The sequence below is a fragment of the Ursus maritimus genome, unplaced genomic scaffold (assembly GCF_017311325.1).
Source record: "Ursus maritimus isolate PB19 unplaced genomic scaffold, ASM1731132v1 scaffold_31, whole genome shotgun sequence".
In the NCBI taxonomy this organism is placed as follows: Eukaryota; Metazoa; Chordata; class Mammalia; order Carnivora; family Ursidae; genus Ursus; species Ursus maritimus.
In genome coordinates, this window is record NW_024425675.1 from 5,552,094 (window position 1) to 5,576,489 (window position 24,396).

At 43.9% G+C, this 24,396-nt stretch overlaps 1 long non-coding RNA gene across 1 annotated transcript; it reads right to left on the reverse strand.

Annotated features, from left to right (window-relative positions):
* Positions 1–1,915: 1,915 nt before the first annotated feature.
* Positions 1,916–6,724, reverse strand: LOC103656503. Its single transcript, XR_566639.2, has 3 exons — positions 6,053–6,724; positions 5,771–5,866; positions 1,916–3,693 (listed from the first exon to the last, which is right to left on the reverse strand). It is a non-coding gene; the product is annotated as an uncharacterized LOC103656503 (long non-coding RNA).
* Between the last annotated feature and the right edge of the window lie 17,672 nt (positions 6,725–24,396).

The window sequence follows — 24,396 nt, forward strand, 5'->3', positions numbered from 1 at the left end:
ATTATCCCAAAGTAAAGCCTTGGTAATGTTGTTATCCTATTTGTGATATTTCAGTGGTTCCCCACTGCCTACAGGGTAAAATCTAAGTCCTTTCTGATTTATAATCTGATTTCTGTTTATCCTTTCTCACAAACCCCCACCGTTTCCACTGTGGCCAGAAATGTCCCCAACAGACACCTCCATGCTGCTGTCCTCCTCGTCTCCTGTCTCAGTCCTAATCCAGCCTCCTAAGGCATCTTGAACTCCATCTCCTTAAGAAGCTCTCCCTGAAATTCCTAACACTGACAAGTCATTTCTTCCCCCAACAGCACGAGTGAGTTCTGTCTGCATTGCCATGGTTCAGCCCTTCACACAGACTTCCTGGCTGGACTTTGAGCACCGTGCCCTGTACATTTGTATTTCCCACACTTCCTAACTTTGCATCTTGTTATCTGACCACGTGGCTTCCAGAGATGTTTTTACAGTGGCCTTTCTGGGAATGTCCTTTGCAAAATTTCAAAACAAGGAGACTGAAGTAGATGATAATGAAGATCTCTTGAGTTCTAAGGGTCCATGCTTGTTTGCATGAAAAACAGGTCAAGGCCTTAATCCAGCCGAGCTACTCATCTTCGCTTAAACCAGAGCGTCCTGAGCAGGTCTGAGTGGGAGGTGAGTTCTCATGTCTTGCGGGCTACCACTTAGCCCACAGGCTATGGACTAATAATATCTTCTCACCGGACCCTACCTCTTTTTTCCCTAGTGTAATCTTTTTTCCAAAGTTCTGTAGGGGTATTTCTGTAGACATTGCTAAAAAACAAATTCTAAAGACTCTAGAATTGGTGTTGGGGACTTTAGGGTGGCCTTTGTGAGTCCTGCTTCCTGGTGTCCCTGACCTTGCATAATCACCCCATAATTGTAAGTGGTACCTGTGCTTCTGATAGAATATGACAAAAGTGATGGACAGTCACTCCCATGATTAGGTTACATTACATAAGACTCACCAAACTGGGGCCAGACACTCTCCTTATGAGCTTAAGGCACGATGCAGCCATGTTGGAGAAGCTCACCGGGGAACTGTGGACAGCCTCTAGGACCCAAGGGTGGCCTCTAGCCAACAGCCAGCACAGAGCTGTTGGCTATCCAGTCATGGGACTGCCTTCTGCCAACAACCTGAATGAGCCCGGAGGAAGAGTCTTCCCCACTTGAGATTTCCACTGAGAATGTGCCTCAGCCATCACCTTGACTGCAGCCTTGTGAAACAGAGCACTCAGTCCAGACTTGGGACCCACAGAAACCAACATGATAAATGCATGTTGTTTTAAGCCATTAAGCTTGTGGTAATTTGGTGTGTAACATAAGAAACCAATACAGGGGCGCCTTAATGACTATTAAGCGTCTGCCTTCGGCTCAGGGCGTGATCCTGGCATTCTGGGATCGAGCCCCGCATCGGGCTCCTGGGAGCCTGCTTCTTTCTCTCCCACTCCCCCTGCTTGTGTTCCTTCTCTCGCTGGCTCTCTCTCTCTCTATCGAATGAATAAATAAAATCTTAAAAAAAGAAAAAAGAACCCAATACAGACTGGGTTTGGCTAATACACAGTAGCTGAGAAATGGAATGTCCTTAAAGAAATCTGACTGGACTTTCCAGCTTTACCTTGGAACCCAAGAACCCTGAGCAGGTGAGTTGCAATGGGCCATGTTCTCATGGTGTTTGCTTTCTAATCGTGAACTGATCTGTCTAAAATTCAAGTGTGTGAACACATAGGAAGACAAACTGTGTTGATGGCTAGAGCCCAGCACGGCAGTTCCTGTGGAATGAGATATGATGAAAATCCAGATTCGGTCCTCCCTTTCCCCCCACAAACATGCTCAGGCACCAGTTTTGCAATAAAGTCTCTAGGGGTAATGTTATTGAGGAACAGTCTTAATTTCAGTCTCAAATCAGTGATAAAAGCAGATAAAAAAATTTCAAAAGAAGTTGTCTTAATACCTTTAAGCAATTCAAACAAGATGCAATGTTTAATGAATTCTTGTTAGACTTGCTTTTATGATTAGATAAGCACACTTTGTAATTAGCACAGTACTTGCTGATATTCAAATGGGAGCCTGGAGATTTTCATTTTTTTAAGATAGACTACACATTATCACAGTCTTTTTAAATTATTAGTTTGCGTTTCAAGAGACAGATATGGCCCAATGGTGGGCCCTCTCTAACTAGTCACAAGTGTCAAAGAAGTTGGATACGAATGATCAAACTTCTAGTTTGCTGGGAGGACAGACGCGGACCCCACGGTGCCTCCCGGCGGCCTCGGCAACGCCGCCAGGGGTCACAGGCGAGGGAAGGGCGTGAGTGTGCTCTCTGCCTGGAGCCAGGAAGGAGCACTGCCAGCCTTGGGCTGCCCGTCCCGATAGAAGCTAACATTTCCTCTTTCTTCCCTTGGAAAGCCTTCCACGAGCAGCCCCGCAGTCCACGTGGGGTGGAGGTAGGACTTGGGGTACCATATGGCCTGAGGTTAATCAGAGCCTTTCCAAGACAGTCTTGAAGTTTGACACAAAACCCAAGTCAGTCAGAAAATGTTGGCAGTCGGAGTTACGAGGTCCCGTTCCTTGACTAAGACAGGTGAGGGAGGGCGATGCTGGGCTCTGGGTCTTGGTTTGTCTGTCTGATGGACGAGAACGCTTCCCCTCCCTTCTTTCACTGGCACTGCAGAAACCACAGAGACAGCACAGAGTGCCCCACGCTGCCGCTCTCCAGCAGGGAGCACAACTTCTCCCCGTAGCAGCAAGTCAGCACCTTTCCTTGGAAGAGTTCATGTCTTCCCCACGGCAGGGGTGAATTACAGCCGAGAGAGGAGGCAAAGCTCAGTTTTTGCCAAAACTCACTGCAGGATTGCCTTTCCTTCCAGAAGGTCTGACCTCCAAGGCCAAGGCAGCGAAGGGGTGGTAAAATGCCGCACTCTGAGAAGCAAGGGAAGGGAGTTGCCGCCCCATCTAGACTCGCACTGGGAGGACAGAGGGGCCCATTCCTGCCCAGGACTCTTCCAGAGCCTGTTCTCGGCCTACAGGCATTACTGAGGTCACTGAGCCTCTGTTCCAAGGAGGTCCGCAGCGGGAAGTGAAGGCAGCCCAGCTCAGGGCCAGGTCCTACTCCAGCAGAGAGAATCCGGTGTCCTCGGCGCCCGCGCTGGCCGTGTGACTCCGCAGGGGATCTCTGAGCAGCTCCCGGCTGCCGGCTTCTCTCTGTTCCCCGCTGGCATGTCAAGTTCCTGGGTGTCCCCCTGAATCCCCGAGTGTGGCATCATGGCAGGATCTCTGATGATAAGGATAGGAGTCTAGTTTTCCATTTTTCACTTTCGGGAGGATTCTTTTTGGCTGCACGTGAAAGAGATCCCAAATAACGATGGCTGAAACAAGATCAGGTTTCCTTCCCTCTGCGGTCAAAGTCTGGATGAAGGCATTTGGGGGCAGTAGGGATGGTCCCCAAATCAGGCTCTCCCAGCCACCTGCTCAGCCATCTGGGCGCAGTTCTGTGCCCCCAGGTCCAAGGTGAGTCAACGTCTCCAGAGCAGGATGGAAGACACCAGAAGGAGGGGCATGACACTTTCTTTAAGGGATCTTGTCCCAGATGTGGCACACTTCCCTTCTTCACACTCCATTGGCTACAGGAAGGCAGAGAAATGTGGCCACAAACGTAGCTGAATATTGACAGGGCTATTACTGTGGCATAAAAAGTGAATGATTAGTGAGGGGACAGCAAACAGCCTCTGCCACATTTTTTTTCATCAAGCTTTCTACTATATCAATTTTTTAAAATTTCAAAATACTTGTGATACAAAGTATTTTGATAACAAATCAGGTGATACAAAGACATGTAAAGAGAGACTTCTATGGACCCCCCCCCACCTGGAACTCATACTAACAGATGTGCATTCTTTCACGCCTTTCTTGGGCGTCATTAATAAATATGCAAAGCTTTCTGTCTCCCTAACCACTTTCAATTTTTTAAAATGAGATCATTCTATACACAATATTTTCTACAATTTGCTTGTTTCCAATGCATAATGAATCGGTTTATTGGTAACTATGTGCAGCTCTAAACTGTTCTTTTTAATAACTGTATATCTCATAGTATGGATTTGCTAGTTGGAGGCACTCTAATTTCTTCTACCCCTCCCCAGTGGGATAAATAGCTTATTTCCTTTTATTGTCACTTTAAATAATGTTGCAAGAAACAACTTTGCACACACATCCTTAGGTATTTCTTTTTGTAGAATACCTAATGAAGGGATATGTACGATTAAAATTGCAATGGATTCTACCCAGTCACTTTATGGAAAGATTGTTATAATTTATAGGCTGGTGGGTCACAGATGAGAATGATGGGGCGCTTGACAGCATTCCCCCTTGCTGTTGGAAGGAAGAGGAGAGAGGGGGAGAAGGATGGAGAGCAGATAACATGATTTCCAGGAACAGGTTGCCTGGTCTAGTAGCTGAGAAAGTGCTTCGTTCCACCTGCTCTGGGGAAACAAGCGAGGAGGGCACCTCCTATTTTGCCGAGAAGCAGGTGGAATCCCAGTGCCTGCCGCACAGCAAGCCGCCCTGGCCTGGGGAGGACTGTAATGAAGATTAATAGGGTGAGGAGAATGGGTCTGGTTGCCCTGGGACATGAACCCTCGCAGCCCTGTGGCCAGGCTGGGGTGGCGGCGCCTGGGAGACATCTCAGCCCGCAGGCAGACAGGGCACTAAGCCTGCAGCCAGGACTCTCAGAGCCCTCGTTCATGGGCCGTGCTCACAAAGCCAATTCCCCATGGTTCAGACAAGGAAACCAAGGCTCAGGGAGAACATGTCTCGGCCAAGTTCGCGGAGGAAGGCTGCGGGCGGGGCGGGGGGCGGGAGGTGGCAGGGGACTAGAACCCATGGCCAGGACCCCCGAACCATTTCCATTGCCCACAGTCCTGCACTTGGCCAGCATCTCTGGGGTTTTTTGGCTTGGATTGTCTTGGTTGGTTCCAATTTGCAGCCTGGAGAAGCTCATGGGGTGGCCACACAGGCTTGCGATTTGTGGGCACATGAAGGTGGGGGAGGGTGGAGGGTGGAGGAGGGCTTTGCAGGGTTTGGGGCAGCTGCGGGCCATCCACAGCTAGGGGTGGAGAAGCAGGAGCTGCTCCCTCCTGCTCTCCTCTCCCTGGTCCATCTTGTCAGCATGCTAGACACTGGGGAGGTGCCAGGCCTGCCGGATGGCAAGCATCATCCACCACCAGCTGGCCCAGGCAGGGGAAGGCTGGCATGTCTGGAGCCCTCAGCCCCATTTACAGATCGGGGACCGAGAACGAAAGCCCTCTAGCGGGGGGAGTGCTGAGCCCGGAACTGACTCACCCCCCAAACCCTTGCCTTCCCCTCCAGTGCCACGGGTGCCCCCGTTTCCCCTTCGCAGAAACCTGGCGCTCACCCCCACCTGTATCCCTTCTGTCTCAGCAGGGAAAGGGGAAGGATGTTGGGGAAGACAGGCTAATTCTGGTCTGTGCTCAGCACTTTGCAGGGCATCCTGTTTTTCTGTTGGGGTGTTCAGCCCAGGGGCCGGGAGGGTTGGTGCCGAACAATGTCAGATCAGCCCCTGGCAGGCAGCCACACCCCTCCAGAAATCACTTCCCTTCCTGGATTCCTGGAATCTCCACTTCCGAGGTTCCTACCTCCTGGAAGGATGCAGTGATCCCCCACCCCGCCTCCCCCACACTTACAGTTGCGTCCCGGACCTATGGCACAAACTGACCATCATCCAAGCAATTTTACTCACAGTCAACAAGAGAAAATGACACGGTTGGAGAGGGCAGGGCAGTTTCTTTCATCTCAAGGGGTCCTGCGCATCTCGTGTCTTCTAGTGAAATGGCTGCTGTCATTGTGCACAGACAAATCAAAGTTATTAACTCCAAATAACCTCGATTCAAGAACCTGCCTTCCTCGCTTGGGCCTGTCGGCTCTCACGGGTTGCAGGGAAGATCGTCAGCCTTGTTCAGCCCGGGTGGGCCAGCCTGCAGAGCCACGACCGCGAGCCAGCCCCAAAGCCCTTGGGTCTCACCTTTTTATCTGCCTGTGACTGGCGCTGCCTGGGGACACCTCATTCCCATCGACCTACCCTTTGTAGGAGCGTATATTTAGCTGTTGTTTTTCTCACATTTTGGGAAGTGCTGACCTTGTGCCCGTCAGGGGGAAGCCAGAGGCCAGAAGCCGTCTTGTATGTTTTGCTGAGCAACTCAGAAAGCTGTGTATCTAAGGATATTCTGAATTCGGAGGAGGAGGGAGACAAAACCCTCCAGGGTAGTCCTGCATCACTGTGGTGAGAGAGCAGCGGGTATCTCGTCCTTCCGGGTGATTGGAGTCCCAGCTCCCTGAAGGGCAGCGACTGTGTCTTATTTCTGAACCCCCAGCACTTATCAGCGCCTGGCCCAGAAAGTGCTAGATAAATACTGCTGGGCAAATGTAGAGACACCGTGAGCTCACAGACAGGCCATAGGCCAGAAATAACTGTGCCCAAGAACCCGAAGTCTTTTGTGATCGGGGGCCCAAGAGTGGCTGGAGCTCAGGCAGAAGGGGTCCCCACTGCACCGCATCTGCCCCTTGGGGCAGGCTTTTGGAGGACTTGGGGGCATAAGCTGCGTGGTTGCCCCCTGGCTTCCTGGGGCAAGGCCAGTAACTATGAGAAGCCTGAGTGTGGTCCCAGGGGAACAGCTGTGGCCTGTGGAAGTCCCACGTACTCTGGGGCAGATAGCCTGGGAGCTCTCTGGGGCTCTTCATTTCTGCAGCACCACGCTTCTGCTCAGGGCAATCCACTGGCTGGCCCTAGCAACCGTCACCAAGATAAACAAACATCAGAGGACGCCTGGATCACAGCTCGTTCTCTTTTGGGGATGGCCCTGAGGGAGACATGTCCGCCCCCCAGATGGTCTCATGGGGGTGGGTAGAGGCAGGGAGCCCACAAAGGACTCTCGGGATTGCTGCACACCACGGAGATGAGCACAGCCATTTGTTACGTGTAATTAAATTGAGCTAATTTCATTCTGTGGCTCAGAGCCGGAGAATCAGGGTTCTCAAAAAATGTTATTATCTTATCTCATTTTGTGTAAATGTCATCATGGAGCAGCTGGAACGGGAAGAAAGGACATTTTTGAGATGTTCCTGGTCCCCTAAATGGATTGCGTTCTGTTCCTTCAGCAGTAAAGTCAGTCTGATGCCAAAGCCTCCAGGAGCTGATGTAGATGAAATGTTACATTTATATAATCGTTCCACAGACGGACAGGAAAGTGCTTTTTCTGGATAAATCTCAGAACTGAGTGAGGGAAGCTGAGAGATCAGAGGATCGTAAGCCCCCTGGGGCCCCTGGCATCTCTGCTCCCGAACCAGCTACAGCCACTCGTTTTTTCTAGGTTTGCCCCAGAGGGGAAATGACTGTAAGAAATGGAGAAATAAACCCGGGCAGCCAAGTTCCCCTTTTAGTCATCGTCCTCCAGTGGCTCTGTGAAAGTAGGCAGCCCTCAGGGACGCGGCTGGAAAAAAGTCAGTGGACAAGAATGAAAAACAACATGATTCTTTTCAACATAAAGATGGCAAAACTTACGACTGTGACGGGAGAGGTCATGACTGGAGGGGATCAGTCAACTCTCTCAAAGAGCTCGAGGGAAAAGGCCTACGTAAACAAAAACAAGATGGAGAGTCTCTTTTCAGGGGGCTAAGAACCTTCTGGGCCTTCCCGCCTTGCAGCCCTGGCATGAGGGATATGGGCAGGTGCCCACAGCCTCCCTGCCTTCCTTCATCGACCACACCCTCGGCCTCAACCCCTTTTAGAAGTCGCCTCTCCTCGCTGGCCCTGCCACCTCAGCCAGAGCTCAGCCAGACCCCTGTGACGGCCTCCTCAGAGCCTCCTGTGCTTGGCTTGTCTGGCCTCAGGCTCTCCATGGAGATGCCGCTTCCTTCAGTGCTGGGATGTCGGGAGGTCGGTCCCCTTGGTGATGGTCTGTCTGTGATGGGAGACGGCAAGGGGACTGTGTGCTGTGTTCCTGCGCTCTGAGAGTGGTGGCCGCCCTGCTGTCCTCCATGGCTGCCGGCAGCCATGATGGACTGGTTTCTGATGTTGCTGTGCCAGTAAGATCAATGACGGAGGGCTGAACGAGCCAACAGGAAAATACCCCTGGCTCCTTAAGGAGGCATCTCAGACGCTGAGGACCACCCGTGTCCTTTTTGTGATGTGCTTCCAATTTCTCCACAGTGTCACGCCAGACCTTGAGATGGCCACGTGCTCGTGTCAGTGGGAAGACGGCCTGTCGACACCCAGCCCCTTCCTCCTGCTGTGTCGCCAGCTCCTCGTCCGCCGAGTCACCAAGCCGCTGGCCTCTCTGAGTCTGGATTTTGCAGACACATACAGCCTGGGTCTGGGAGGGACCTCAGAAAATAGTTTATATTTCTGTCACACTACTAATTTTAATTGCTTTCAGATACATGTTCTCATTTCCTGATAAAGACTGTCCTCCTTCCCATGCAGAGCACAGATGAGGGCACCGAGTCTGGAGAGGTTAAGTGGCCCGTTGAAGGTCATGCTGTCCCTACTCAGTGCCCACCTTGGAGTTTCGAATCTCGGAGCCTCCTTATTCACTTCCTGCTTGGACTCCCCACAGCCTCTGGTGTTGAGTGACCACATCCCAGCCTGGTGTGTGCAGAGGCCCTGATGCCCGGGGCCCTTCGAACCCTCCCCGTGGACAGACCCTCCTGCGGGGCTGTGGCCCCTCATCTCAGTAAGCTGTGTGCTCTGGACTTCCTCCCCGAACAGTGTCAGCCAGGAGGATGAGCTGCCCAGGACCGGGCCTCTCAGTGAGAATCTAAGGGGAAAGGAAGTTCCTGGGGATTCTCCACCATGGTGTCCACAATCTCCAGATTCGGCTTGTTGCTCCCAGGCAGATCCTGACGGCCCCTCTGCTGCTGGAGGTCTGCCCTGCATTTAGTTCAGCCTCCACAAGCATCTCAGCTGCCCCCCGCCTTCAGGTGGGTGACTCCTGAGTCATGACAGGCAGACCGGTCTGACCTAGTTTTTAAGACTGGCTCAGGGAGGAGGTCCTTTCATCTGAGGACGCATGGACCAAAGACACCGGTTTGTGGCGCTGTTTCCAGATGCCATTCCTAGCAGGCTGTCCAGGGGCAGGGGGACAGAGAGTAAGTCCAGCCTGGCTATGTCGTGCCCATTTTCTGAGATGGCACCGGATGGAGCAGCTCCGGGAGCCTGGCCTGAGGGCAGTGGGGGGCCTCCGCCAGGGCAGGAGGAGGTGGGGGATGGAGAGGGGCATTTTAGGCCAGAGGATGAGACATTTGGGGCCTGCCGTGCTGGAGAGGCTACGGACCCTGGGGAGGGGCAGGCAGGAGAGCCAGCAGGATCCTCAGACGTGGCTTGAAGGTTTGCACTTCATCCCGAGGGAGCCCCTGAGCAGTGACCTCCAGGCCATTTGTCCTTCACACTGAGCTGTGGCTCAGCAGGAGGCGGTGAGGGTCCTGTGACAGATCTCTGGCCAAGTGCCGAGACAAAAGCCTTCCCTGTAGACTGAAAACACGCGGGGGAAGCCATTGTTGCCCCCCCAACGCAAGACGCCTTTGCCCATAAGAAGCTTCCCCTGCCTCTCCCCCACCTAAATCCCACCCCTGCAATTTGGGATCTGAGAGTCTTCGACTTGAGCTAAGGCTTCTTTCCTGGGTAAAGAGTGGGTCCAGGAGAAGACCCTTCGCTTTCATGAGGCTCTGCCACTTGTTATGGAAGTTTGCCTGAGACTTTGCAAGGGAGCTCCCACACAGTGAGTACGGGAAAGCACCAGGGTGCTGGATACCCTTAGGGCAGGGGTGGGGCGCTGGGGGGGGTTGCGGTGGAAGAGAGGAAAGGGCCTTAAGCTCCATTAGCTTCGCAACCTGTCTGGGCAGACGCGCTCGGAGTGGGGCGTCTCTCGTTAGGCCCAGCAGAGGTGGGATGGGATGACTCCGGATCTTCCGCTAGGCCTGTCTACAGGCCCGGTTTGAAACCCCAAAGGGAAGTTGTTTCAAGGAAAGTGTACAGACAGTCCTCAGCTTAGAACCAGGGTGTGCTCTGAACACTCAGTATTAATTTGGTTATTTTCTGGTGGGAACAGTGCCCCGCTTGGTGGTAATTTAGGGTCTTGGGTTAGCCCCCAAGAGTTTGACTGCCCCACGAGGTAGCTGGGTACAGTACCAATAGCAGTTGTGGTTCCCAAGCTTTCCTTAGGAGCTCTGCTCTGATTCGCTCTGAGAGAAGGGCGAGGGAGAGGGAGAAAGAAAGGGCAGCCTCTTGAGTATGAGTATGAGTGTGCGTGAGTGTGTGCACAGTAGGAAGTGGGTTGAAGGGGGTACAGGGACAAGGGAAGCCACGTAGCCACAGCAATCTTTGGGGCGTGCTCCAGGGAGGGGCAGAACTCAGTGAGGCAGAGGTGGACACCAACCAGAAGGCACAGGGCAGCACTCGGATCCGCCAGAGACATGCATGTGCCCTTCATGTTTCAGGATTTGAGGTCCCTTCAAAGCCTGATGATTTTTTCTGTTTTTTTTTTAATTGAGGTATAATTCACATATAGTAAAATCAGCTCATTCAGTGGGCAGTTCTGTGAGCTTTGGCATAATGTATATAGTTGCGGAACAGCCATCCCAATCAAGATAGAGAACATTCCGGCACCCCTCCCTGACCTCAACATTTCCCTGAGCTCCTTCTCCCCACCACCAGCTCCTAGAAACTACTGATTCATTTCTGTTCCCATCATTCCCATCTCCTCTAGGAGGTCATATAAATGGAATCATCAGCTTTTGAGTCTGGCCCCTTTCAGTTAGCAGAATGCATTTGAGATTGCGTTGTTCCCTCTTGTTTATCTTTTCCACCGTTGAGAGATTTTTGGCAATCACCAGTAAAGCTTCTAGAAACCGTTGCATACAAGATTTAGTGTGAGCAGAGTTTTCATTTCATTTGAGTAAATTCTCGGGATTGAGAACACTGGGTGTTACTGGTAAGAGTGTGTGTATCTTTATAAGAAACTGCCACACTGTTTTCCAGGGTAGCTGGGCCATCTTGCATGCCCACGGTTGGTATGAGCTTTCCAGCTGCTCCCTGTCCTTGTCAACACTTGCCATTGTCAAGTTCTGGGCTTTTCCCTCCATTTGAATAAGTACGCAGTGGTACTTCAGCACTTTTTCACGACTTTGATCGGCATCTCCCTAACGACTAGTGATGTTAAGCATGTTTGCGTGAGTTTGTCATCTGCATATTTCCTCTGATAAAGCATCTGTTTGGATACATCATCTATACTTTATAATTGGGTTGTTTTGTGAGTTTTGAGTTCTTTGAATATTTTCTGCACCAGTCCTTCATCAAATCCATGATTTGCAAGTATTTTCTCCCAGTTATGTCTTGTCTTCTCATTTTCTTAGTGATGTCTCTTAAAGAGCAAAAGCTTTAATTTTGACAAAATCCAATTTATCCATTCTTTCGTTTTTGGATTGGCCTTTTATTATCATCTCGGAGATATTTTGATCTATGCCAACATCACAAATATTTTTGCCCGTGTTTCCTTCTGGGAGTCTATAGTCTTAGGTTATACTCCTTAGGCCCTGATGATCTTTCAGATGCATTCAACAATTATTTAGTGAAGATGGAGGAAGATCTACTTTCTTTTAACAAAATTGTCTACAGTAAGAGTCATTTAAAAAACGTACAGACCAAAGGCTCAAGCCTGTGTCCTGTAATGACAGGGCAAGTCCACTTACAGCTTACCTGTCACACTTGGCTGCAGCCAGGCTTCAAGCTCACAGGCAAAAGCTGAGTTCATCACGTTCAGTTTATGACACACTTTTCTCATCAGTCCATGGGAAAGCCTCTTGTTAAACTTTTCTCCTCCCTCGTCCACAGTCCTAATTTCCAATCTTGCATTTGTCATAGACATGCGCTGTACTGTATTTGATATGCCCACAGACATACAGTGTGTTTATAAAGTCTGGGTACATCATTAAATTCACATGATAAATGGTTTATTGAAATTGAAAATTTAAAAATGCTTTATTGATGAAAAAAATTGGTGTGTGATCCCTCCTTAGCAAATGCATAGTTCAGTGTAGAAACTCAAGGAATGCATCAACGCAGTGTTTTATCCATCCCTGCACATGTCTATCATGTGCTGGTTCTGATGACCTGTGCCTCTGATTTATACTCAATAAACTTGCACCTTTATTATACCCCAGGAAAAAAAATCGAGGGGGTTTGATATACAGGAAAATAAAACATTATTCATGTTTTCAGATTTTAGTGCCACTGTATAGATGCATCTGTATAAAATATACAATACTGTGTGTATTTTTGATTCTATTTCTTTTTTTTTTTTCCCGCTCAGCGCTGTTTTTAAGACCTCCTCCAGTTGTGGGAGGCAGATCGATTTTGTAGCTTCTAATATTGCACAACATTAAACAATATGCCTCCTGCATAGTTTCTTGCTTATTCTCATAGAAATCAACACAGATTTCTGAACGTCCTGAGACCATACCCAACGTTGTGAACTCTTTCCTACTCACCACCAGGAAAGACCTCTATGGGAATTTCTCTGGGTTATATACTCAGAGGTGGGACTGCTGGGTCACTAATATGGGCATACTTAACCTGAGTACATATTGGCAGGATGGCTGGACTGGTTTACTTTCCCATTAACAGTATATGAGGTTTCCTGTTTCTGCATTTTGTTTTTTTCATGTTCTTACTCTCATTTGATTTGATCTGTTTTCACATTATCCCCCTTGTCTGATGAATGCTCTTTTTGTTTACATTTGCATTTTTTTTATCGTGAGCTTGTGCATCTCTTCATATTTTTCCTAGTCATTTGGATTTCCCATTAATAAAGTGCCCATTCATATCCCTTTCTGAACTTTTCTATAGGGTTTTCTGTTGTTTTTTTCTTATTGATTTCCAGGGATTTCTTGCACATTCTGGGCATCTATCTCCTATCATGGTTTTAGATAGAGAAAATATCTTTCCCTAGTCTGTTATATGTTAGTTAACTCTGATTGTTACCTCTTATGATAAAGAAATCTTTAACTCTACGTAGTCAAATATTTTAATTTTTTTTAACTTTATGCTTCATTCTTTTCAGGTCTTGTTTAAGAAGTCCTTTTCTGCCCCTAAATCAGAGATACTCTTCTGCATTTTTTCCATTAGCCTTATAGTTTTTCCCGGAAAATTCAATGGTCTTTAATTCCTCTGGATCAATTTTTACAAGTCATATAAATAGGAATTTAATTTTATTTTTCCATATGGTGATTCAATTGACTCAGTACCACCTACTGAATAATCTGTCCTCTTCCCATTAACTTGTGGTGCCAACTTTATTATATGTCAAACACACACACATACACACTGTTAAGAGAAAACTAAGGCATATTAACATTTTTAGGTTTATTTGAGCAAAAATCGATTTGAATAGGGCAGCACTACGCCAGAAGACGTTAGGGGCACTCTCCTGATAGGAGCTGGGAGAAGGGCATAGGTTTAGAAGCAAAGAATGGAAATTATTTGATCAGCTGTAGCTTAAAGCCTAGTTGGCTCTTTGTGGTTGGTTGTCCCTAGCATTTCAAATTCATGACCCTGAGGTATTTATAGGCTTAGGTTTTGGTTGCTTCAGTAGGATGCTAGGGCATCAGGTCCACCTCAGCCGAATGGCCTCTGTGTTCAACCAATAGAACAACACACACAGTCAATTCTCGTTACTCATTGTAGTTCTCTTCTGCTGCTAAATTAGGGAATAGTGCTAAATTGACACAGAATTGGTGAACAGGGAACCATTGTTCCTAGGGGAATCCAAGGTCAAGTTTCTTTGAGCCTCTGATCACAAGGTTTTCATCAACCAGTCCACACAGAACCTGGTTTTGTAGGTGTTTCTGTTTAGAGACAACTTGTTTAAGAGATATTTCTCACAAATAATTAAATTCTCTGTCTTTGAATGATTTAAAGCCAGGGGCTTTCTATAGGTTCATTTGCCAACATCCTGGTAAAACAGGGCATTCTCATTGGCATTGAGCACCTGCTCTTCCACGTAGAACTCTTTTCCTACATAACACTTAGCAGCTGTTTTAAAAACTCTCCTGCAGCCTCTTGGCCTGCGGAACCAATTTCCCTGCAAGTTAAACATTTTCCAGACTGTATTGCTTTTTGAAGCTTGCAAGCCAGCCAGCACCTGCCAAGAAGGATTTAGCATCCCCTGCCCCTGGGTAAAATGTGATAGTACACGTTTTTGGCTTTAGTGGCTCACAACAGTGCTCTCTGCTGTGCTTCTCTTACAGGTGTTCATCTAGCAAGTCCGCAAATGCAGCTGCTGTCCCCTCCGCCATCGCGTCATCACGCACGCCGGATGTTACTGGGGCAGCCTCACGTACAGATGAGCAAACTTCCTTTTTCTTTTTGTGGACGTATTGCATTATTGGATCCTTAACATTGAACTCATCATAGTCAACAGCACGTTCAAAAATATCTGGAAAAACTTTATCAAAAAGAGGTATTTTTTTCCCATAAGGCACATCACAACTTTCTTGCTTAGGAACACTAGACAATACTTCAGCACTATGCCTGCGGACCGTTTTAAACATTGAAATCAACAACAACAAAAAACCCTCACAGAAATGTGAAAAATGTGGCACTATATTGAATAGACCACAAAGCATTTGTTACAGTATGAAAGCTGAAACAAGAAGACAGAGTGTTCCCTTGTGTGCCTCAGCTACGAACATGCACGTCCAATACTCAAATTTTTCACCACTCCGCGCGTCTTCTCAAATGACCACTAAGACATTGTGAATATTGATATTAGGGTTGCAAATAAATTTTAGTGAGTAGGCAGATTTAAAAATATGGAATCCACAATTAATGATGGTCAATTACATTTGTTTCTGAGCCACTTTTCCTGCTCCCTTTGTCTATTGGCATATCCCCGTACCACTGCCCAAGTTTTATTAATTGTTTTGGATTGTGTCAATGTCCAATAGAATGGATTTCTCAACTCTTTGTTCTTCTTTTTCTAAATTGACTTTTCTTTCTGTGCACTTTAGTTTTTCTGTAAACAATCTATAGTAGAATATTTGAACTCCTCAAATAATCCAGCTGGAATTTTAATTAAGCATTCAATTTATAGATTAATTAGAGAATAATTGATTTTAATGTTAACTCATCCATCCAAGGACATAGTATATCTCACCATTTATTTGGATATTCTTTTTGTATCAATTAATAATTTATCTTTCGCATGATTTACTATTCTAATTCCTACGTACATTTTAGTCTGTGTAACTACTGTGAATTCTATCTTCTTTTCTATTTTATTTCTGAGTTGGCTATTGTAGGTGAAGAACAAAATTAATTTTTGTGGGTTGATATTTTACCTTTACAATATTGGTAGAATGCACCCATAATACCTGTCTTAGTTCAGGTTGCTATAACAAAAATACCATAGACTGGGTGGCATAAACAACAAACACTTATTTCTCACAGTGCTGGAGGCTGGGAAGTCCAAGATAAAGGTACCAAGAGATTCGCTGTCTGATGATCTGCTTCCTGGTTCATGAACATCCATTTTCGTGCTGTACTCCCCACGTGAAAGAAAGAGAGGGAGCTCTCTGGGAGTCTTTTTCATAAGGACACTAAGCTCATCATGAAGGCTCTACCCTCATGACCTAACCACCTTCCAAAGACTCCACTCCAAAGACCATCACACTGGGGATTAGGCTTCAACATAAGAATTTTGGGAGGGGGGCGCCTGGGTGGCACAGCGGTTAAAGCGTCTGCCTTCGGCTCAGGGCGTGATCCCGGCGTTACGGGATCGAGCCCCACATCAGGCTCCTCCGCTATGAGCCTGCTTCTTCCTCTCCCACTCCCCCTGCTTGTGTTCCCTCTCTCGCTGGCTGTCTCTATCTCTGTCAAATAAATAAATAAAATCTTTAAAAAAAAAAAAAAGAATTTTGGGAGGATACAAACATTCAATCCATAACAATACCCTTTGCATCTGGGTACTTTTTGGAAACTTTAATTTCCCTAATAATTATTGGTCTGCTCAATATTTCTTTCTCCTTAAACCACTTTTTTTTATATTTTATATCTTTCCAGAATTTATTCATTTTGTCTAGATTTTCTATGCTTGTTAAGGCTGGGTTCTTAATATTTTTACTTCTGTTATATCTCTGTTGTGTCATAGTTAATCCTCCCTTAATTCAGGATTTGATTTACATCATCTCTTTTTATCTTGGATAGTTGGGCTAGGTGTATGTCTACCCAATTAGGCAGATTCATCTTCTAATTTGTTTGTACTGGCCAAAGCAGATCCAATTTTCTTTAAAAATCAGCAAAACCTTTCCCACTTTTTGATCATTCTTGTCCTCTTTTCAATTTTGGGGGGGGGACTTTTCCAAACCAGACAACTCCTTGGGAGTCATATTAAAGGGTTTAGAGTATGTAAGTTAAATGTAATTTCATATCATATATGATAGAAGAGAGAGACCAGATCCTTTTATCTGAGGGAGATTAGGATCTAGGGGAAATCAGGCTACTATCAAATGATCACATAAAAACAAAAATTACACCTGTGGTGAGTTCTAAGGAGTGGAGAAAGGCTATGAGAGGTAATATAAGGAGCACTGACTCAGTGCTGGCAGTCAAGGAAGGTTTCTCTTTGCAAACGATGAGACTTCATCTGGTGAAGAGGAGAAAGAACAGCATTTTATACAGTGCTGGGTGGGGAGGGAGTGCAGCATGAACAAAGGTCCTAGCGCAGGGAGCCAGTGTGACTGAGCGAGGAGAAGAAAAATAAATGCATCCAGGGATTCCTATAGTCAAGTCTGTAACAGTGGGGTTGGTTGTATGTTTAGAAAGAGTAGTGTTGAGTATGAGCACTAGGTTATAAACTAAAAGGGTTATGAATTACAGTTGGGAAAAAAAAAGACAAATTGAAAGATATAAATCTTATTTGCATCCGGAGAAGAAGTACAGAGACGGATTTTAATAAGTGAACATACCCTCAGGAAACACTTCTCCCTCACTGCAAGCGCCATAACAAATATTGTCTTTGGAAGAGTTTGAAATTGTTCCTACATTGATTTGAAATAATTAAAACTCAAAATGTTGCAGTTTGAAGTAAAAAATACTTTAAATTTAAAATGAGTCTTTGGGTGAAGGGGGTCAAAAGGTACAAACCTCCAGTTATAGGATAAGTGTCATGGAGATGCAATGCACAGCATTATGACTATAGTGAATAGCACTGTATTATATATTTGAAAGTTGCTAAGAGTAAATCTTTTTGTGTGTGTGCATGAATAAACACTATTTTTTATGAAATTATTTTGTAGTGTAACTTCAAATTCCAGTATAGTTAATGCACTGTGTTTTATTAGTTTCAGGTGTACAATATAGTAGTGATTCAATAATTTCATACATCACCCAATACTCATGACAAGTGCATTCCTTAATCCCATCATTTATGTCACCTATCCCCTCACCCACCTTCCTGCTGGTAACCAACAGTTTGTTAAGACAGTAAGTCTTAGAAGTTCTTATTACAAGAAAAAAAAATGGTTCTTTGGGATGATATAATCCAAGGGATTAGATCTGGAGTAAAATTTGTTCAGCTTTCCCATTACTTAATATTGAAGATTAATATATCTTCCGTTTATAAAATAGCATTGGCCTTTCATTTAATTTGAATGCAAAGGTGCTGATTAGGAAATTTCCAATCTGCAACAACCAGTCTTTCCTAAGAGCACAAACTCAGCAGCAACGCTTGATGATGTTGCCCCTTGATTTACGGAGGAAGTGGTGTGCATGCATCGGCGCTTCTGTCTACGTCGCGCCATATACCAGCTTTTTGGTTGAAAGATGGTATCCACGAGCACTAAATATCACCTGAAGTGAATAAGCTTCAGGTTTGCTTAAAGGATACAAACTTCAGCTGCCCCAAATATGTGAATATAGGCTGCAAATCTGAGCCAAGAAATTGGGAGGAAGTGATTTATAGCTTCTGTTCTGAAGAAATGGAAAAAAATAATTTGCTCATCCTAATAGGGTTTTAATAGATTCTTTCCCATGACACTTATTGCAAGCTAGAACATTAAGCATGACAGAAGCCTTATTATGACTATGGATTTAGTAATGTGACAAACAAATCGCTTTGGTTATAAAACCTGAGATTGCTTCATTTGGTTTTTGCAGCATATGGACTTCTTCTTGGCAAACGATTACACATGTAGCATGCTTCTAATTAAAACCAGGGATTCCTTTGTCACCATTTCTTCCATCAGTTCTGGGTGCAGAAACCTTCACAGCATTAGCTGATAAATGCCAAATATCACAGTCTGCAGTGCAACTCTCCCACAACCTTCCTTCCTGACCCTGTCGCCCTTCAGGCTCTTATAGGAACCTTAGAGATAAACAGTTTTCATACTTTTCCCTGAATGTGACTTGCACCTTCCTGCCTCTGTAGTTTCTGAAATGCTGCCTGGAAAGTTCTTTTTCTTTCTTCCATCTTGGTCTACTGAAATCCTAGCAATTTTTTTAGAATCAGCTCATATGCCCCATGCCTCCTGGAAACCTTACGTGCTCTTTGTAATTATGTTTCCCAACCTCAGAACACCAATCTTAGGATCATAAGGACTCTATGATCATAAGGACTCTGCTCTTTGGAGAGTCACAAAGCAAAAGTAACACCTTAAATGCTCTGAGAAGTCATACATTAAAGACATCTGTTAATTTTTGCTCAGCTCAGCACTTTCTAAACTTCTTTGCCCATGGAATTCCTTCCCCCACCTCAAACAACATTCATTAATATCCCAGAGAGCACACTTTGTGAGATGTTTCCCTGCTATACTGTATTCCTTGTTCTCACATCCTTGTTTATTCATTCATTCAGTTAAGATGGTCACACACGAATGGGTCAAACATGGAATCGGAGGTGTCCTTAAGGAAGATTAATAGGGCAGCGTGTGAAGATGAATAGTCAAAAGAGAAAATCTATTTACTAAGTGTCTACTATATGCAGCACATGCACAAAACACTTGCACACATCTTCTCATTTAATTCTCATGACAGAGCATATTAAATACATTTTATGAATGAAGAATCTGAGGAGTAATTCCTCACGTTCTGAGAGTTAAACCTCTATCTGACTGGGAGAAACCACAGGTTTCCTTGTGATGGGATAAGAGGTAACAAAGAGATTTGACTGTAAGAATGGAAAGAAAGTCCCAAATGATAGAGAAGCTGGGGGGAAAAGGAGATGTCCTATGCTCCGTAGGTTTCCTTGTGTTCTCCTGTGTGTACTTGTGTGTATGACTGTATCCGGTGGTATACTAAGGTATTCCACACGTGCTTCCCCTTCACAATACATACCCCATCATAGATAATCACAGCTTGCATTTAGCAATAACAATGTGCCTAGCACCGTTCTAAGTGCTTTCAGTGTATAAATTCATGTAATCATCACGACAGCCTTTTGAAGTGGATTCCTTTAACACCATCTCCATTTTACCAGGAAGGAAACAGGCTCGGAGATGTTAGGTAACTTGCCAAGGATCATGGAGCTGTTAGGTGCATCACTGTCTAAGCTGGGATGTGAACATGGCAATCTGCTCTGTCCTTAATACTATGCTTACTGCCTTCCAACTCAGTTTCAATAAATACTGAGTGAATTAACCATTCATCTGTCGATAGACATCTGGGGCTCTTTCCATAGTTTGGCCACTGTGGACATTACCGCTATAAACATTGAGGTGCAGGTGCCCCTTTGAATCACTATGTTTGTATCGTTTGGGTAAATACCTAGTAGTGCAATTGCTGGGTTGTAGGGTAATTCTATTTTTAACATTTGAGCAAACTCCATACTATTTTCTAGAGTGGTTGCACCAGGTTGCATTCCCACCAACAGTGTAAGAGGTTCCCCTTCCTCTGCATCCTCACCAACATCTGTTGTTTCCTGGAGATGTAGTATATATATACAATGGAATATTACTCAGCCATCAAAAAATTGAAATCTTTCCATTTGCAATAGTGTGGATGGAACTAGAGGGTATCATGCTAAGCAAAATTAGTTGGTCAGAGAAAGACAAATACCGTATGATTTCATTCATATGTGGAATTTAAGAAACAAAATAGATGAACATAGGGGAAGGGAAGGAAAAATAAAATAAGCTGAAATGGAGACAAATCATAAGAGACTCTTAATTACGGGAAACAAACTGAGGGTTGCTGGAGGGGAGGTGGGTGGGAGGATGGGGCTAACTGGGTGATGGCATTAAGGAGGGCACTTGATATGTTGAGAACTGGGTGTCATATGCAACTGATGAATCACCGAATCCTACTCCTGAAACTGATAATAATAATAATAATAATAATAATAATAATAATAAAAAGAAAAATACTGAGTGAATTAAAAGACAGCTATTCCTTCTCATAGGTCTTGATTTTTATCATTTTTACACTGGTAAATGTTTATGTCCATAACCAAAATAATGGTGCCTATGGCAATCAGAAAAATAAAAGCTGCTGTTTTCATTTTCGAAAGGGAGAATAAGAGATCAGTTCCTTACAGAGATATTCCACAGGAGAAAGGCTCCCTCTTTCATGCCTTCTTCTTGATTCTAAAATGTGGCCTGAGCCTCTGGGTGGGTGACAGTGGTTTTTCTTGGGATGGGGATGGCTGGGGAAGAAGTATGTTGTTGGTAAGTGCAGGCAATCAAGAGTCAGTGCAAATCAAAACCATCATCACGCCCGTTAGAATGGCTATTATAAGAGAACAAACAGAAATTAGTGTTGGCAAGGATGTGGAGAAATTGAAATGCTTGTGCATGGCTAGCAGAATACAAAATGTCTTCCACTGTGGAAGGCAGCTGGGCAAGTCCTCAAAAGGTTTAACATAGAATCACCATATGATTCAGCAAGTCCAGTTGTAGGTATACACACCCCCAAATAATTGAAAGCAGGGGCTCCGATACTTGTACACCACTGTTCATAGAAGCATTATTCACAATAATCAGAGGTGGAAAGAACCCAGTGTCCATCAACAGATGAGTGGATAAACACGTGGCATAAACAAACAATAGAATATTTAGCTTCAGAAAGAAATGAAATTCTGATGCAAACTACAGCAAGGATGGATTTGAGGACTTTATACTAAGTGAAACCAGCCAGACACAAAAGGACAAATATTGCATAATTCCACTTATATAAGGTGCTTAGAATTGACAAATTCATAGAGACACAAAATATAATAAATGGTTAACAGGAGCTGGGGAGAAGGGGGTGATGAGGGTTATTCTTTAATGGGAACAGAGTTTCTGCTTGGGGTGATGGAAAATAGATAATGGTGACAGTCACACAACATTGAGAATGCCCTTAATGTCACTGAACTGTACACTTAAAAGTGGTTTAAAAGGTAAATTTTACATTTCGTGTATATTTGACCACAAAAAGGAACATACAAGCCCAAAAAATAGTAGAAAACAACATTTTCTAAGATCCAGATGACTTGGGAAAAAATCTAACTTTTAATTTGCCTTGAATATTTCTGCCTGATTTCAGAGATATTTCTTTCCACCTTCTAGTATTTGAAGACTTAGAAGAAAAAGAAACTCAATCCAACCACTGAAATATTGAGTCACTGCACAAAAACAATGGCAACACCACCCAATATATACTTAGAACACAAAACCAGTGCTTATTACCTGTTGGTTTGATCTTCTTTCACTTAATAAAGGAAATGGAGGTTATGTGAGGTTGACATCAGAAAAGATAATTTTTACGATTTTTGTGTAGCCGACACACAATCATGGTACACCACATCTGCTTTCGCAATTCACCCATGTTGTTATGTGCTTGTTGTTACTTATTGCTGAGTGGTATTCCATTGTATGAAAATACTACAATTTGTTATTAACTCAATGTTTTATAGACATTTGGGTTATTGTCACCGTGGCTATTATGACTAAAACTGCCACGAACATTTTAGTATGAGTCTTTGGACGTAGGTTTTCATTTATCTTGGGCAAATACCAAGGAGGGGATTTCTGGGTATGTTAAGCATGTGTTTACAAAACATCGACAAACTATTTTTAAAAGTGGTTGTACTATCTTAAATTCCCACCCCCAATGCCTGGAAATTTTGGTTGCTCTATGTCTTGGCCAACATTCGGTATTATTGGATTTTAATAATTATGAATTTTAGCCTTCTATTGGGTGTGTAGTGATACGCATTGTGGTTTTAATTTGCCTTTCTCTAATCACTGAAGATGTTGATCATTTTTTCATGTGGTTATTTCCCATCTCTAGACCTTCCTTGGTAAAGTTATCTTTTCAAATACTTTGCTTCCTGAAAAAAACTGGGTTGTTTATTATTGAGTTGTATAGTTCTTTCTATATTCAAAATTTATATACACATATTTTTAAGTTTTGTTGAGATCTAATTCATGTACCATAAAGTTATGAATTTGAAGTGTACAGTTCCATAGTTTTTAGTATATTCACAGACTTGTGCAAATATCACCACAATCTAACTTAGAACACTTTGATTATCCCAAAAAGAAACCCATACCCATTAGCAGTCAGTATCCATTCTCTCTCCACTCCTAGCCCTAGACAACCACTAGTCTATTTGCCTATTTTGGACATTTCATAGAGTGGAATAATAGAACACATAGTATTTTGTGACTAGCTTCTTTCACTTAGCATAAAGTTCTGAAGGTGCATCCATGTTGTAGCATGCATCAATACTTCATTTCTTTTATTGTCAAGTAATATTTCATCCTATGGGTATACCATATTTATCTATCATCAGTTGATTGACAATGGAGTTGTTTCCAGTTTTTAGCTATCATAAAAAATGCTGCTATGAACATGGTATACAGGTTTTTGTGTGGATGTATGTTTTCATTTCTCTTGGGGATAAAGATACATGTTTGCAAATGTTTTCTCCCAATCTGTCTTCCCTTTTGATTTTCTTAACAGTATCTTTTGGCGAGCAAAAGTTTACAATTCTTATGAAGTTCCATTTGTCAAATTTTTCTTTATGATTTGTTCATCTTTCTTGTGTCTTATCTCATAAATCTTTTCTTAACCCAAGGTCACAAAGAATTTTTCAAGATTTACAATTTTAGTTTTTATATTTAGGTCTGTAACTCATTTTGAAAAAATTTCTGTGTATGGTGTGAGGTAAACATCAAGTTCGTTTTCCTGCATATGGATATTTAATACCAGCACTACGTTTTGAAAAGATTGGTTATTTTGGCATCTTCGACAACAATCGATTGTCAATATGTGGGTCTTTTCTCAACTCTTAATCCTGTTTTCTCGATTTATATGTCTATTCTCATGCCAATACAATCCTGTATTGACTACTTCATAGTCACTCTAGCTTTATAGTAACTCAAGAAATCAGGTAGTGTAAGTTAGTGTAAGTCTTCCAACTTTATTCCTTTTTAAAATTGTTTTGCCTACTTGAAGTCTTTTGCATGTCCATTTCTACAATTATGCGGCTGGGATTTTCACTGAAATTGTATTGAATCAATAGATAAATTTGGGGAGGATTGACACCATAATGATATTGAATTTTCTAATCCATAAAAAAGGAATATCTCTTTATTTTCTTTGCATCTTCAGTTTTCAGCAATGTCTTATAGTTTTCAGGGCACAGAGTTTTTTATGTGTGTATGTGAACTTTGTTAAATTATCCCTAAATATTTCATTTTTTGATGGTACTGTTTTTTAAATTTAAATTTCTTTTTTAATCACTACTACATAGAATATTACTGAGTTTTTATAATGACCTTGTATCCTGTAACCTTGCTCTCACCATTTCTAGTTGCTTTTTTGTAAATTCCTTGTTTTCCTCATAGACAACCAAGCTATCTGCAGATACAGTTTTACTTTTTCCCACCTGTGTGCCTTTTTTTTTTCTTTTTGTCATGTTGCCCCTGGTGTGACCTCTGGTGCAATGTTTAATACAAGTGTGAGAACAGACATTCTTGCCTTGTTCATAATTTAAGGAGAAAACCTTTCATTTTTTATAATTGAGTATGATATTAACTACAGGTTTTTTTTGTGAGATGACTTTTATCAGGTTTAGGAAATTTCCTTCTATTCCTAGATTGCTGAGAATTTTTATGACTTGGTGTTGAATTTTGTCAGGTGCTTCTTTACACCTATTGAGATGACTATATGGGCTTTCTTTTTGTTCTGTAAATATGATGCATTACATTAATTGAATTATGAATTCAATTCAAAATCAACCTTGCAATCCTGGGATAAATCCCAGTTGGTCGTGAGAACTTTTCTTTTTGATACACTATTCAAATCGATTGCCTAATATTGTTTTAGGGATTTTT